Genomic DNA, 16112 nt, shown 5'->3' with positions numbered 1-16112 from the left:
GTCCAACCAAAGTTCATAAAGCATATGTAAAACACACAGGCTAATAGGAATGTTAAATCTAGAGAAGGCTGAAACATCATTTAATTGTATGGGCAGTTAAATTGTTGAGCTCTGTTGAGATTTTCTAAGAACCCGCTCTGGATACTATACTCCTCTAATGATCTTGTCTCCAACACAGGTTGAGATTTAGCCGAAGCATTTGCTGTAAATGAAACTGAGTGTGCATACATTTTTACCCTGGACATATCTGTATATACTGTTCCTGTCCCCAAACACCAATTCCAATATCCTTCACCAGATCCATTCCTGTTCATTCCCTACCTGAACCCTCTCTAACCAGGCAGGGGCTCCCCATTGGGTTTCTGTAGCTGGTTCTCCAACCTGTATGATTACTATCACCTGCCACATTGCATTGTCATTGTTGGCTTCCCTAGACTCCAGGCTTCTTGAAGGTAGCTACTGTGTCTCCTCATGCTCACTGAGAACCTATCTTAGAGAAGTAGTCAGTTAAGCATGTGAAGAATGGATACATGAAGGATTCGTAGCACCAGAGGGCTACCATGGAGTATCGCTGCACCAGCTGTCCATTGGGATAGAGTTATGGAGGAGAACAAGGTTATACGATGTTGACAGGGCAACTCGCTATATCGGGAGGGTGGCCTGGGTAGTCCCCCTGTGGAATAGGAAATGATCCAGTGGGTGCTCTGGAAGAAAAGCACAGGCAGAACTGGATGGGCAACGATAAGACATGGGAGCAGGGTGCGGCCAGGGGAGGCTGGACAGAGGGCCAGGTGCTGGGAGGACGAGAAAGCTCTTCTGGGCAGCTGGTGAGGAGCTTTCAGTATATAAAGTGACTCCACCTGCAGCGGAGGCTGGAAATGGGCCGGACAGCGGCAGGGAGCCCGGATGGGAGGCCAAGCCAGTGGCCCAGGAAGGAAAAGAGTTGCTTGGACTAGCCAGGGAGTTAGTGATACAGATGGCGAGACAGATAAACTGAGACAAAACTGAAAGAACATGGTGCTGATCTAATCTCTAAGGAGAAAGATTGGAATTAGCCAAGGTAGGGGTGTGTGTATTGATCGTGGAGGGTCACAGAAAACTTTCTGGGGAAATAGAAATATCTCGCATTTTGATCTTGGTAGTATTTACATGTGGTGTACAAAAGTACGAATTTTCCACCCTACACACTTAAAATTTCTACATATGACTGCATTTATATAACTTCAAATTCTTTTTTAAAAAAGCACCACATGGTAGCCAGTTGACTAGCAAAGACGACAGAAGCCAGCCTACATGTCCTCAGACTTCTTTTGTTGTTGTGCTTCTGTTTGTCTACTTATTTATTTTCAGGAGTCCATGTTTGCAGTACATACTGTTTACATTCTTTGTGTGGAGATGGTACTTGTATGTAACACATCTTAACTCCTTTTTCACCCCCTTTCTCTCCCCTTCCTCTCTCTTTCCTCTGTCTCTAGTTTCCCTTCCCCTTTGAGATAGATCCATCTCCTTACTTCCTATTACCTATCTTTTATTTTGTTCTTTATTTATATTTTGGGTTTTTCATCTAAGAGAAACTGTGTGATATTTAAGCTTGTGTGTCCGATTTATTTCACTTATTATAGTCTTAAAGTGTATCCATTTTCCTACAGATGACTCAATCTTATTCTTCTTTATGGCAGAGTAGTATTCCATTATGTATAAATACCACATTTTCTTTATCCATTCATCTGTTGATGGACATATAGGCTGCTTCCAAAATCTAGCTACTATAAGTTGTGCTGATATAATAATGGATGGGTGTGTATCAGTGTAATATGATGTCTTCAACTCTTTCTAGAAGATATCTAGAAGAGGAATAGCTGGATCAAATGAAATTTCTAGTTTCAGTGTTTTGAGGAATCTCTGTGCTGGTTTTCATAGTGGTTGTACTGGTTTACATTCCCACCAACGGGGTGGGGTCTTTTCTTTCCACTCTCTGTCCTCTGATCTTTTCTCACTGAACAATCCTGCTGTGGAAATGGTTTGCAGTGGGACTTGACTGGGAGGGGTCATCAGCTACTTTCAAGGGGGGTCAGTGTGAGTCATGAACTCATCCCTCTCTTTCACTCTCACACATCGCTGTGTGATACACACGTCATCATCCAAATATGGAGGCTTCTTGTGGTCTGGGCTATATCAGGACACCCCATTCCAGACCCTTGGCTGTCCAAAGCCCTTGCCGAGAGGACTTCTGGAAGTTTTCACAAGGATGACATTCCCCGTCTCACTGACACCCCAGATTCCTGCTCCTTTCCCTGATACACAATGCATTTCCTCCTAGGGCTTCCTGCTCAGCCCTGCCCCATGGACATCCCCAAGCCCTCGCCTGGCCAGAGTCTATAATCATCAATTACAAAAGGAGAATTTGGATACTTTGAGCAGAACAGAAATTCACTGGAAGAGGAGAGAGAGGTTCACAGGATTAATGAGAAACCAAGAAACCAGGCAGGAACCTCAGAAGGAAGACACATCCCCTCACCGGGAAAGTCGGCTAGGGTTTCCAAATGAAAAAGGAGCCCACATTATCACTAAGTGTGAATATCTGGTTGGGTCACATGAGCTGGGGACAGGAGACTGGGGACTTTCTCTCTGGTTACGGAAAGGGAATCATAACTCTGACTCCTGCTTTCTTGGGATTCCTCCAATCTACAACAACATCCCTATGCTGGGCAACCAAAATGACAAATGTTCTCAGTGGTGACCCAAAATACAAGGCTGCTGTCCCAGGAACAAGCTTCTCCTGAACAGAGATCCTGGGGAAGAGAGCTATTATATATCACATAGAAGGAAAAAAACACACAAGAACTTCTCGAGTAGTGACCTGTCCTTCAGGTCACCAGAGGGAGCTTTCCTTTGTGGTCCATTTTCTCCATGCAGCACCACCACTATGCTGCTGGCTCAGCTTCCACCCTCCTTTCTCTACATTCTCTTCGAGGCTTAGGAATCCCCTCCAGCCCCTGAGACAGTGCAGCTCCTCGCTTTCCATCTCAGCCCCTCATTTGTTTCCTTTATAATTTGAAATCAGTCTGTTTGTGTATTTTCATGTTTGGGGGCTATGGGCTGTGGCACAAGTCATGTCCATTCAGGACACATGCTGGGCATGCCTAGGAGGTTCTCAGGAGTGAAGGTCCAGGCAAAAAGACTTGTCAGGAGGCTCAGGAAGGAGGACAGAGCTTGGACAGAGGCAGTAATAACACAGGGAAGGGAGAGAGCTCGATGAGGGCTGTAGAAAAAATGTGGGGTGAGAGACGGAAGGATCAAGAAGAGCCCCACCTCCCACAGTGGGAGTGGTGAAACCCACTCAGCTGGATGAACGGAGGAGAAAAGACATGGTCCCTTGGGGCAGAAGGGAGCATAGGTGACAAGCTAAGGAGTCAGAGAGAGCAAGGGCTGTCCTTGGCTTTTTCACATCTCAGAACTTTCATTTCTTCTTCACTTTGTTTTACAGGGGTTTTGCTCCTATGCCACCTTAAAAAAACACACAAAAGACAAAAATTATGGCTTTTTCTTTACTGAAACAGAGAATGAATAAGAGAGAAGTTGGAGGAACCAATAGCTCAACCCAAACTAGAAAGGCTACAAGGGTAAATGTTAGTAATAAAAAAAAATCATTTCTGAGCCTGAAATGACACCTAGGACCTTCACAAGATGCCATCTGATCCTCTAAAATGCTCCACCTCATAAATTCAATGTGCATATACTGTGTCGTGTCGTGGTAACACATCTCCAAAGCTTTGGGGCTTATATCAACAAAAGTAGATTTCTCTTATTACTTTTTGGCTGAAGGATCCTCAGCTTAGCTGGGTGCATGTTTTCTTCTTTCTGAATCAATGAATGACCCATCTGCTGGAATATACTGTTCTCCAGTAGTGAGAAAAGAGAGCACACTGGTGGTCGAAGCTTCCCTCAGAAGAAGCATAAATTCCTCCAACTCTCATATCAGCCAAAGCAAGCCACAGTTCCAGTCCTAAGGCTGATGTCAGAGATGAGCTGAACAGTGGCCCTGCAAAAGAGAACCAATGAAGGTAGCTTGTGGTCTTTGCAGAAGTGATTAAGTTAAGATTCTTGAGGGGAGCTCCAAACCCAATGAAGAGTCGCCTTGCAAAAGGAAAAAGAGAGAAGACATATGGAAGCGAAGTTCATGGGAAGACAGACAGGCATTGGTACACAGCTACAAGCCAAGAGATGCCATCTACCACTGGAAACCAGGGGAGAGCCACAGAGCAGCCTCTCCTGCAGAGCCTCTAGAAGGAACCAGCCCTGCCAATGTCTTCAATTCAGACTTCTGGCCTCCAGAACTATCACAGAATGCATTACTGTTGCTTTAAGTCAGCCACTTTGGTCATTTGTCAGGGAAACTTCTAAAAAGTGAAAACAAGAGTAGAATCCCATTTGGGAGGGAATTGCATAATCCACCCAAAGCCCTCCTCTGGGTTAGGGCTGAGAATTCTTCATTAAAGAGCTGAGTTCCTAAGCTAATCACATTACCTCCCCATCAGAATTTTGACCCTTACAGGACACCATTCACTCAACTCGAGTCTCTTCCTGGGCGTTTCCTCTGTATACTGTTCTGCTCACCTGACCCGGGGCTTCTGGTGGTCACCAGTTCCTCTCTTACACCCAGCTGGCTGGCCTCACCTTGATCACTGAGGAGCACTCTGAAACGGTGAGGTTGGCTTGACCCTGAGGAGCACCCTGAGATAATGCCCTGGGTTGACCACTGAAGATCAGGCTGAGACTATGAAAATATCCAGAGTGTGACCTTGGTTTGACATTACAGACTGGTCTGAGAGCATGAACTTCCAAGGCCAATGAGACCATGAACTTGACTTGGTCACTGAGACCATGAAGAATGGAGAATGGCCCGAGACTGTGACTTTGGCTTGACTATTGAGGACTAACCCGAGCCTCAAGGCCTCCAGCCCTGCAACTTAAGGACATACCACCTCCAGGGCAGAGGTACAACCGCCGCAGGAAGTTGTTCCACTGTCAGATGCAGTCTGTACAACGTGAACCGGAGCATTTTCACCTCACAGGGCAAAAAGACAGCCTAGCGCAGAGCCACACACAGCCTAGCTCTTGGCCCTGAAGCGCCGACACTTGAACAATTGTGTTATTATTTCCTGGGACATGCTTCAAGTGGTCTTTCAAGGGCTGAAGCCAGATTAACTTAGCTCCCTGTCACAAATTGGAACTGACATGTCATTCATGTGAGAACCCTATGTGGTAAAGAAATATTTCATTTGGCTAAAACAAGTGTGATCTGCAATATTGCTTTTTTCTTCACAGGAGACACCTCTGTCTTCACTCCAGCTCTGAAAAGTGTCGGTGGGTCTGGAGGCTAGGGGGGAAGAGTGCTGAGTTACATAATCTACTGGCTGCTTCTGAAACACAGAGTACCATGGCTCATAGAATTGAGGTGTTAGAAAGAGCCACAGATATCAAGCCCAACCTACCCCTGATTTCTTTTGGAAGACAAGGATTGTCACATCACTCTCCAGGACCATGTAAGAGCTGAGGATCTGCATTCCACCCTACTGGCACATAAGTTTCCCAAATGTCCATCTTGATTCCAGTGAAATCTCTCACCTGCTCCATTGCCTGCTTCATTTCCACAGCCCCTCTGCACCTGGCTGGCAACAACACACACTGAGGTCCCAGGCTAGACAAGGCTTCTGCAGCATCTCCTGGATGTGCACAGAGAGGACTGGAACACCCTCATCCCCCGACTCCATGCCCACAAGCAGTGCCAGTCTCCCTTTCACATGGCACTCACTGCCCACTGCAGGGACCAGCCCACTGGCCAGTGTCAGCACCACCACTGACCACCAGGGCTCCCCTCTGCATCCTCAGCTAAGTGGTGCACCTCCCAGAGTTGATGAGTGAGTGCATTCATGGAGAGTGTTAGCTTTTAAATCTAAAGTGTCTCCCAAAAGTCTCAGGTTTAGAGATGGGGCCTGCTCCAAAGAGATGGGTCACAGGGTGTGTGACTTGACAGGGTGTGTTCTTGTCACCGGCTCCTGCTTCTCTCTCTCTCTGCATCCTGGGTGCCATGGGTTGATCTGATTTGCTTTACCATGCCCTTACACCACGCTGTTTCAGCCTTGGAACCAGCCAACCATGGAGTAAACCCACTGAAACCATGAGTCAAGTAAAAATCTCCACCTTTAAATTGCAGGTGTCATGTATTTTGTCCCAGAGATGAAAAAGTGATGAATACAGAAAGAGATCAAGCAAAGTGCTTTAGGACTCTACTCTAGGCATCTCTATCCCTCCAAAAACCATGCCCTGTCTTTGGGAAGAACAGCTGAGGGAGACCTGTCTTCACTCACTTCCCAGAGATTGCAGAGATGAATTACAAACTTCTGCTCACTCATGAGCTCTCCAGCCCTGAAAAAGAAACTGCGAGTTGCCAACACAGCTCCCCAGCTCCCTTTCTTTAGGCTAGCACCTCCCAACTGGGTCCTGGGTCAGAGTTAGCCCCAAAAGGGCAGGAGGGGAAGGAGCTGCTGGCTCCAGGCAGCTGCAAGTGAACACAAAGGTGGCCTGGAGGGTGAGCAGCATCAGATTGGCTTCTCAAGGCTCACTTATTCTAGTGAATAATGGAAAGAGCAAAGGGGAGATCTCCAATACCTCCTAGGGCTTTCAATGTCCTCTGGGTGAGCACTGGATACCTACTTCTGCTCGAGCAGTACCACCACGATGGCTAGGGGTGACCTGAGTGTCAGCTCTCCTGGTGACTTTGTGAGCTCTGCATTTCTTGTATTACAACTCTCCTGTGGGACTGTTGGAAGTAGGCAAGCTAATGCCACATTGACAGAGAAGGTCCCTGGTGCTTGGGAAGCTAAAACCATCTCTGGAAAGAAGAATTGGGTGGGAAGGATGGCTGCACACAATATCACCCCTTGCTCTCCAGCTGTAATAATCGAGGCAGCTCGGCAGTTTCTGAGATCCATGGAACAGAGCAGAGACCCAGACATCGGTCCACATGGAGAGACTCGAGATGATCTTTGACCAAGGTATAAGCACAAGTGAACAGAGAAAGGAAGAAACAACTGGACATCCCGGGGCAGAGATGACCTGAAGCACAAACCTCCCAGCTTCCACAGAAATCAGTTCAAATGGGTCATGGACAGAAATGGAAAATGTAGAGATGTGAAGTCTTAGCAGAGGGGTGGACAAGAAAAACTCCCCAAGGTCGAGGGCTAGGCAGAGAGTTCTCAGACTTGCTGTGAAAAATGTGATCCATAAAAGGAAAAGTTTATGAATCACACCTCATCAGATTATAAACCTTTGCTCTGTAAAAGACCCCACTAAGAGAAGAAAAAGTCAAGCTGTAGCCTAGGGAAAGGCATTGCAAACCACACATCTAATATATCTGGAATATGTAAAGAACCTTCAAAACCCAATAGTAGGAAACAAGACAATCTAGTTAGAAAATGGGCAAAAAACAGGAGCAGACATTTCAGCAATGAGGACATGCAGATGCGAAATAGAAAAATATTTTTTAAAAAAAGACGTTCCATGTCCTTAGCTAATAGAGAAATGCAAATTAAAGCCACAATGAGCGATTTCTACATCCCTATCAAAGTGCCTAAAATGAAAACAGTAATAACACCAAATGCTAGGAAGGATGTAGAGAAACTGGATCACTCATACATCGCTGGCTGGAATGTAAAATGCTGTAGCCACTCCAGAAAATAGTTTCACAGTTGCCTATACACTTGCATATGCAATCACAACATGACCCAGCAATTGTACTGTTGGACACAGAAATTAAAAATCTGTGCATACATATTTACTGCAACTTTATTTCTGATTGTCAAATATAACTTATATGTTCTTCAGTGGGTGAATGGCTAAATAAGTTGTGGTACACTGATATCATGGAATGGTTAAGTGATCAAATCCAACGAACTTTCCATGTGTCTTAGTTACTTTCTCATTGCTGAGACACAATACCCAACATACACAACTTAAAGGAGGAGAGGTTTATTTTGGCTCACAGTTTGTAGAGGTTTCAGACCACAGTCAGCTGGCTCCAGGGCAGGGTAACATGGCGGAGAGGCATGGCAGAGGAGAAAGAGCTCACAGCATGGCAACAGGAAGCAGAAAGAGATCAAGGGAGGAGGAGGGATATAGACCCTTCCAGGCCATGCCCCCAGTGACCCACCTCTTTCCACCAGGCTTCGCCTCCCAACATCACATTTAGCTACAAACTCATCAGTGGACTAATACGCAATGAGTGTCATGCCTATGAATATATGAGGCTTTGGAGGGACATCCAGATATAAACCATAACACCATCTCCACTGTCTTAGTTACTTTTCTTGTTGCTGAGACAAAATACCTGAAATTCAAAGTTAAAGAAGGGTTTATTTTGGCTGAGTTTGTAGAGGCTTCTGTCTATAATTGGCCATCTCCAAGTCAGGGTGGCATGGCAGAGGGGAATCACAGAGGAGAAACAGTTCGTGACAAAGCAGGGCAGGCAGAAAGTAGCAAGCAGCAGCCTGCCTCTCCCTTTTATTGCTTCCAGGCTACCTTCTTTTTGGGTGGTGCCACCCACACCCAGGGTGGGCCTTTCCATTATCCACAGAGAACTACACTAAACCAATCAGTGGACTAGTTTAGTAATCATGCACCCTTAATCCCAGCATCACATACTCTAGATCCAGCCATCTCAAAAGAGCCCCACCTATGCCTGCATGAGGCTTTTGGGGGGACATCTAGATACAGGCCATAACACACACCATAATCTGGATGAATCTCCAGGGAATTATGCTGAGCAAAATACACCAATTCCAAAAAACTGTACCCTGTATGCTTCTATTGATACAACATGCTTGAGATAAGAGAACTACAGAAATGGAGAAGAGATGCAGAGTCACCCAGTGTTGGAGACACTAGAGGGAGAAGAGGGCAGCAGGGGCAGGTATGAGATCAAAAGCACGACACAGGGCCTTGGAGGTTGTGGAATAGTCCTAGACCGTGCCTGCAGCAGTGGATACAGACCCAGGCATGTTGCAGAATTGCACAGAACCAAATACCCACACACATACATATACACACATAAACACACATCTATACATATACACATAAAACATGACTATAAAGCACAAGGGACCTGAATAAGATCTGTACATTGTGTCAAAATTGAAATCCCAATTGTGACATTGAACTATAGTTTTGCAAGATTTTACCACTGTGGGAAACCGGGTAAAGTGCATGTGACACTTCTCTATTTTGTATATACATCTGCAATTATTTCAGCATAAGTACTTTGTTTTGTTGCTGTTGTTTTGGTACCAGGATTGAACTCTGGACCTTTCATTTGCAAGGCAGGCAGCGGAACCACTGAGCTAAATCCCTGGCCCACACTTTTTTTTTTTTTTTAAGGAAGAAAACCACTTCATATCTGGAATTCAGGAGTGACTTCAGGTTTTCCTGAGAAAATTTTAACTGCTACAAGGAGCTCCCCACCCTAAATGCCCCAAAATGAGTCTTTAAGAGACATAGTTAAGCCAGGTGTGGTGGCATAGACCTGAAATCCCGGTACTTGGAAGGCTGAGGCAGGAGGATTTTGAATTCCAGTCTGGACTGCCTACTGAGGCCTTGGTGGGGAGGGGGAGAGAAAGGATGAAAACAGAAACAAACCACATGCCATTAACAGGACATTGAATTTTTTATTCTTTTTCACCCCTCTGGAGGAGTTCTAGATCCATACACTCAGTGAAAATGAATAAAAGATAGAGAGTGCTTTCTTCTCAGGGACTGATGTGCTATTTATTGCTCCTGGGTATTAAACACATACACATGCATGGAAAGTGAAAAGGAGAAACTAAAAGCAGGCATTCGGTAGGAAAAGCAGCACAAAGCATTAGTCAATATCTGCTTGATGCAAAACCCCAACATTTTGCTTCTCATTTCTCCTTGCAAAACCTACTAAGATGCACAATAGATTTGAGCAAAGTATAGATTAAAAGCTGACTTTGAACTGTGTGTAGAAGCTTAAATTGGATTTCTTTATGATTTAGGACATGTTAGGTCATTCATAATTCATTGCAAGTGCATCTTCAGATGCTGTTGGAAAAAAGCAGCACTGCCCAGTCTTTTCTACAACATGCAAGAAGTGTTTCCTGTTGACCAAGTGCAAGAGGAGCACCAAGAATGGAAGGAGTACGTGTGGATTGTGCATGCATGTGTGCATTTACACACCTGTGCACAGGTGGACAGGCAATACAGTCTCAGACCCCAAACCTTATGAAAAATCAGTGTGGGCTGAAATAAAGCAGGATCACATACATGTACAATCTCACATTAATCTCAATAAATGTTCAAACCCAGAGCCACATGGCTGCCCTGGCATTCTTAGGGCAAGAAATTGAGTGTCGTAGTGTCCATGGTGGCTCTGAGCCCAGAACTGGTAAAGTTTATCCTACATCTGGGAAATCTGAGCAGCAGAGAGGGTGGAGGTTTGCCCAGAGGTGTGCGCCAGTGGCAAGCCCCCAAGGGCTTTCAAAGCATGCTGTGCAGTCCACATTGCTAAAGCACCACAGGTGCTGTGTTGTGATTGGTTATGTGTCCCTCTCCCCACTGGAGCCTGTAACTCCTCCAGAGCACCAGCCTTGCCTGCTGACGCCTCCACATTCCTGAAGCTAGGCACAAGGTTCACCCAGGACCAAGGCCATATGGATGTGTTGGATGACAAGACTTGACTGAACCTGCTGACCTGTGCTTTTCTGTAAACTCTCTGCCCACAATAACAATACAGCTTGTGCTGGTTATTTATTCTTTGCCTCTCTAGATCCATGCTGTTTCTTTCTACTGTCTGGGGTCCAAGAAGGCTGACCATATTGATGATGCTACCAAGACTTCAGTATCCCCTGGGTTTGATTGTGTTCTGATAAAGGAATGTAGCAATGGAAGACCAGATGGTGGAAGGAGGGAGCGAAGAGAAGTAGGGTTATGCACTTTCAGTGTCCATCTTGGTATGGTGGCACTCTGCTTCTCTACCCAAGGCCACAGGTCTAGGTCCCCCAGCCTCCAGCAATGGGTTCAGGACCAAGGGTCCTAATAGGTCCCATCATTGCCAGTCTGTAAGCACATTACTGCCTCCTGCTCTCTCCTTGGTAGTCATGAGTGCTGTTTGCCAAACATACAGGTCTTTTCTTCTTGGCAATAGAAGGAGCATGCTTCCTGACTCCATCATCTGGTGGGACCATGGGAATATCTTTGGCACAGTTATTAGAGATGCAAGAATCACTAGAGCATTTTCCCCTTCAGAACAATGACCAGCAACATAACAGGGTGGGGAGGGTGGCTGTTCCATTCCTTAGCCTGGACTCCAGAGAGAAGGCAAAGAAATGAACATGAAAGAAAACACAGGACTATTTTACAAATGAGTAGCATGAGCCAAAGGTAAACTAAGATTTGGGGGTTGTTCCTGCAGTGTTATCCAACCTATCAGATCTGAAACAGCATCCTTGACCCTGAACCCTGTAAACAGTCACTCCACTGAACGCTGTTCAGTTCATCTCAGGTAACAATATCTTTTTCCTGCTGACACTGTAAGCAATAAGAGCCCATTTGGGGAAATTTGTAAAGCACAGAAAGTTATCTATAAGCAAATACAATAATTTGAAATTCCACTGCTCAGAGATACCAACTATAAATATTTTGCTGTGTTTCCTTCCCAGGTGTGTGTGTGTGTGTGTGTGTGTGTGTGTGTGTGTGTGTACAGGGGAAGATGTGTATGTTTCTATGTATATATACATAATTGAGATCCAATGATAATTAATGCCCTTACAACTTCTTCTAAAAAGGTGAAAATTTAGCAGAATAGTGACAATAAATGCAGCCAACACAGCTTTGACCTTGTTTAATTGAATTGACTGGTGCCCTAGAGACAAATCACCAAGCAGGGCCAAACCACACAGTGATCTGATGGCCATTTCACTGAAGCCTGTTTTTTGCCAGGCTCTGACAGGGGGAAAAAGAATGGAGGAAGCTTTGCCAAAAGAAAATAAAACATCCGACCCCAGGGGAGCCAGCACAATGGCTGCACTGGTAGAAAACAAGCCATACAATGTCAACAAACAGAAAATGAATGGGCCTGTCATGAAGCTGGAATTTGGGAAAGCTCTGGTTTCCAGGCATTTTATGGTGGCAGCAAAGAAACAAGGATAATTCATGTGCATTGTCGGATGAGCTCCTCTCCACTCAGCCAGTTTGAAATGGCACAATGGGAACGTGTTGCATAGGCCAGTGTTTCCAGAAAGCTTGTGAAGCAGGCCTAGCTGAGCCCAGGAAAAGGGACTCGCTATGGCCAAATGTTTATGTCCCCCCAAGTCCACATGTTGAAATCCTAACTCCCAAGGTGACTGATTGGCCTGGCATACGGCATCCATGCCCTTGTAAAAGGGGCCTCGTGGAGCTCCCTGCCCCATGCACATGTGAGGACACGAGGACTGAACATTGTTTGCAAAGCAGAGAATGGGCCCTCACCCTTCATTGTCTGCCAGCACCTTTACCCTGACTTCTCAGCCTCCAGAACCATAATTAACAAATTTCTTTCATTTATAAGCAACCCAGACTATACGATTTTGTTATAGCAGCCTGAGCCAACTAAGACAGCTATAGGTGGATATGTTAGTCAGCTTTTTTTCATCCCCATCCCTGTAACAAAATACTGAGAAAATTAATTGGAAAGGAGAAAAAGCTTTCTTACATTCACAGTTTCATAGGTTTCAGTCCACGTCATTTGACCCCGTCACCACTGGCCATGGGTGAGGCAGAACATTCTGGTGGACAGTGTGTGATGGAACAGAGCTGCTCACTTGATGGTGGCCAGGAACAAAGAGAGACAGAGAGGAAGAGCTGGGTCCTAGTATCCTCTTCAAGGACACGCCCCCAGTGTCCTAGCTTCCTTCCACTGGGCTCCACCTCTTAAAGGCCCCACCACCTCTCAATCACATCACAACCTAGCAACCATTGGACATTTAAAATTCAAGTAACCACAGATATAAACAAGACCTGAATCTGAGTCCTACTCAGCCTCTTCCTGTCTAGCACTTGCAAACATTAAAAGAGTTCACAGAGTCACATAATTATCACAGGATGGGGGAAATTCAAATTGCGTTCTCTCTGACCCCAAATCTGCCAATTGTTTCATGGTGCTGTGATGCCTTCAAAGACAAAGATAACTGTACAGAGAAAAATGTTCTGCCTCTAAGATCAAAAATTGTAGTTAGTATGGCAGAGTCAGAATAGACCAATCCTTTCTCTTCTTTCTGGGTACAGGAAAACTACATTTCCCAGCTTTCCTTAGGGTTACACTGGCCCATGTGACTAGTTTGACTAATAGAAAGCAGCCATAGAGATGCATACATGCCTATGTTTGGACTTAAGAATCTCATGTTGGAGATTTTGGTCTTCCCTTTTCTTCCATATGGCAGAACCATGTTCAAAACAGTTTATTCATGTGTTTTGTGTTGCCATAACCAAATACCTGAGACTGAACACTTGATTAAAAAAAAAACAGGTTTATTTACCTCACAGTTCTGGAGGTCCAAAAGCATGGTGCTGGCATCTGCCTGACTCTGGTGAGGGTCATCTGACCACATCACAAGATGTTGATGGCGTCATAGTGGAAATATGTTTGAAAGGAAAAGATCTCATAATGAGACAGGAAGTCAGAGAAACTCTGGGGTTAGGCTTGTTCTTTTTATAACAATCAGCTGTCATGGGAACTAACCAAGGTCCCAAGATAACTGTATTAGTCTCTTCCAAAGGTGGAGGCCATCATGGCCTAACTACCGTCTGCTGACTCTACATCTCCAAGGTTCTGTCCTCTATCAACATTTTCACACCAAGGACTAAGCTTCTAGTACACAAACCTTTAAGGGACACACTCAAAACATATCCAAATTAAACCACAATACACATGAGAGAGAGCATCCAAATCCTTGTACTGCTGTCTGGGAGATAGCCTAGGGAAGGTACTTGACCCCCATAGAACTGTAATTGAATGGGAAGTTAATGCACACATGCACAAAGACATTAGGCAACTTTTATTCTGTTAAGTTGAAATTTTGGGTTTGTTTGTTATAGTATCTATCATGCACTATCCTGACTAATGTGGTTTAGTACTAGGATAAACACAGAAAAAGTATCATTTGCTGTTACAATATGTGCTAATGTAGCTGCAAGGTAGAAAGACTGGGAAGACGAACATGTTGTGTCCCTACTTACCATATTCTGAGTCCCGCAGGATGTTTCTGAACTGATACATCCACTCATTTAAAATATATTTTGGAGTTCCTGTATAGGGTATCATGTCTAAATTGGGGATTTATTTATTCAGTGGGTGCTCATTGATTCTCTACAGTGACAAGGTATCAGGCATTCTGTTGGGTGACAGGGACTAATAGTATTGGTCCATGTTCTCAAGGTTCTAGGAGACATGTATTCATTCCCCTAGGAAGTATTTGTGCTCTGTTACTACATGAAGACACTGATTTGAGCAATAGCAACTCAATAAAGCCTACACATACTGAAATAGAGCTCAAAAAGAAAGGTATTCCATGGTTCAAACAGAATATGTAAGCAAGGAATCTGACCTCGACTTGGGTGGGAGTGGCATTCCTGGAAGCCACATATGAGCTGAAATGTGGCAAGTGTCAGTTACATAGCTCCAAGGAGGGAGGAAGATACCATCCTAGGAAGAAGAAGCAGCCTGTGAGAAAGGAAGTGGCAGAAGGAAGAATTCTCCATATGAGAGGCCAAGGACATACCACATGGCTGGAATGCACAGCATGGAGAGGGAGAAAGGTAAACTGAGGTAGTAGAGGTGGGCAGTGAGCAGATTACATGGGACTTTATTGCCATATTCACAATCTCTAGCTTTCACCCCTAAAGTATGGGAAGATATCTTAGAGGACTTGGGGTGTGTAGGGAGATGGCGTATTGTGATGTGGTCAAATTTCACTTGCACAATATTGCTATGATGAATGGACCATGGCTACAGGACAGAGAGATCAGAAATAAATCTGCACAACTCCGGAAACCTACTACCCAACAGATGTTTTGTAGAGACATTAAGAAAGTTGAGGAATCCCACACCCAGTAGTGGAAAATTAATTGTTTACACAGGGCAAAATGGAATTGGATTCTTGTTTCAGTGCATTCTGGATGCGATCACAAAATACCATCAACTGGGCAGTTTATAAACAACAAAAATTTATTTCCCTCTGTTCTGGAAGCTGGGAACTCCCAGGCCAAGGTACCAAAAGATCTGGTGTCTGTAAGGGTCCATTCCCGGGCACATGGATGGCTTTCTGCTGTGTTCTCACTTCGGTGAAAGGAGCAAGGAAGCAGCCCCATCCATGAGGGCTCTGGTCCTTGACTAATCACCTCCCAAAGGCTCCCTCCAAATAGCTTCTTCTTGGGGTTTAAGATTTCAACCTTCAAATTTGGAGGAGACAGAAATTGTCCAGCTATAGCACTTCTTTACCCCACTAGGAATGAGAAGTAATTTATACATGGATTTAAAACTGTAGGACAAAGGCAAAAAATTGTAAAACTTTCCCAAAAAATTACAAAAAGGTGTGTTGCCTTTTAGCAAGATATTTTAAATATTTTACAGCAAATTGTTAACACTATAAATTTAAGAAAGTATCAAATATGGATCACATTAGAATTAAGAACTTGTATTCAATACAAAGGTGCAATGCACAAAACATAAAATACAAGTAAATAGGTCTTTGCAAACATATAACCAAAAAGAGTCAATACTCTCGATGCCCAATACCATACACTGCTTATACGCATTAGACAGGATGAGGACAGAAGAGCATCAGGAACTAGGAGGCTGTTGCCACAGTCCCTGAGGAGGGAGGTGGCAGGAGACTGAGCAGATCCATAGGGAGGATATTTAGGGGTAAACTCGGCAGGGGTTGCCAACTGAGTGGCAGGTGACAAATGCAAGGCTGTCAATCACCACTCCTAGGTGTCCAGTTTACACACATGGGTGGGAGCCAGTGTGAATTGGTGCACCAGGCAGAATGAGGACAGGA

The 16112-nt window shown here is 44.8% G+C and overlaps 1 long non-coding RNA gene across 2 annotated transcripts in view; it reads right to left on the bottom strand.

Moving 5' to 3' along the window:
• Window positions 1-13034, bottom strand: part of LOC101713166 (uncharacterized) — a 97466-nt gene extending 84432 nt beyond the window's left edge. The window contains exon 1 of one of the 2 annotated variants that reach the window (XR_015445144.1): window positions 12767-13034. This is a non-coding gene — a long non-coding RNA (uncharacterized LOC101713166). The remainder of the gene's footprint in view (window positions 1-12766) is intronic. The other variant, XR_002389401.2, reaches the window with a different exon arrangement.
• Between the last annotated feature and the right edge of the window lie 3078 nt (window positions 13035-16112).

The sequence above is a fragment of the Heterocephalus glaber genome, unplaced genomic scaffold, assembly GCF_053883595.1.
Source record: "Heterocephalus glaber isolate CG9 unplaced genomic scaffold, H.glaber_assembly_v1.0 deba00001608, whole genome shotgun sequence".
In the NCBI taxonomy this organism is placed as follows: Eukaryota; Metazoa; Chordata; class Mammalia; order Rodentia; family Bathyergidae; genus Heterocephalus; species Heterocephalus glaber.
Note: the sequence above shows the minus strand (reverse complement) of the source record. Positions and strands in the feature narration are given on the sequence as shown.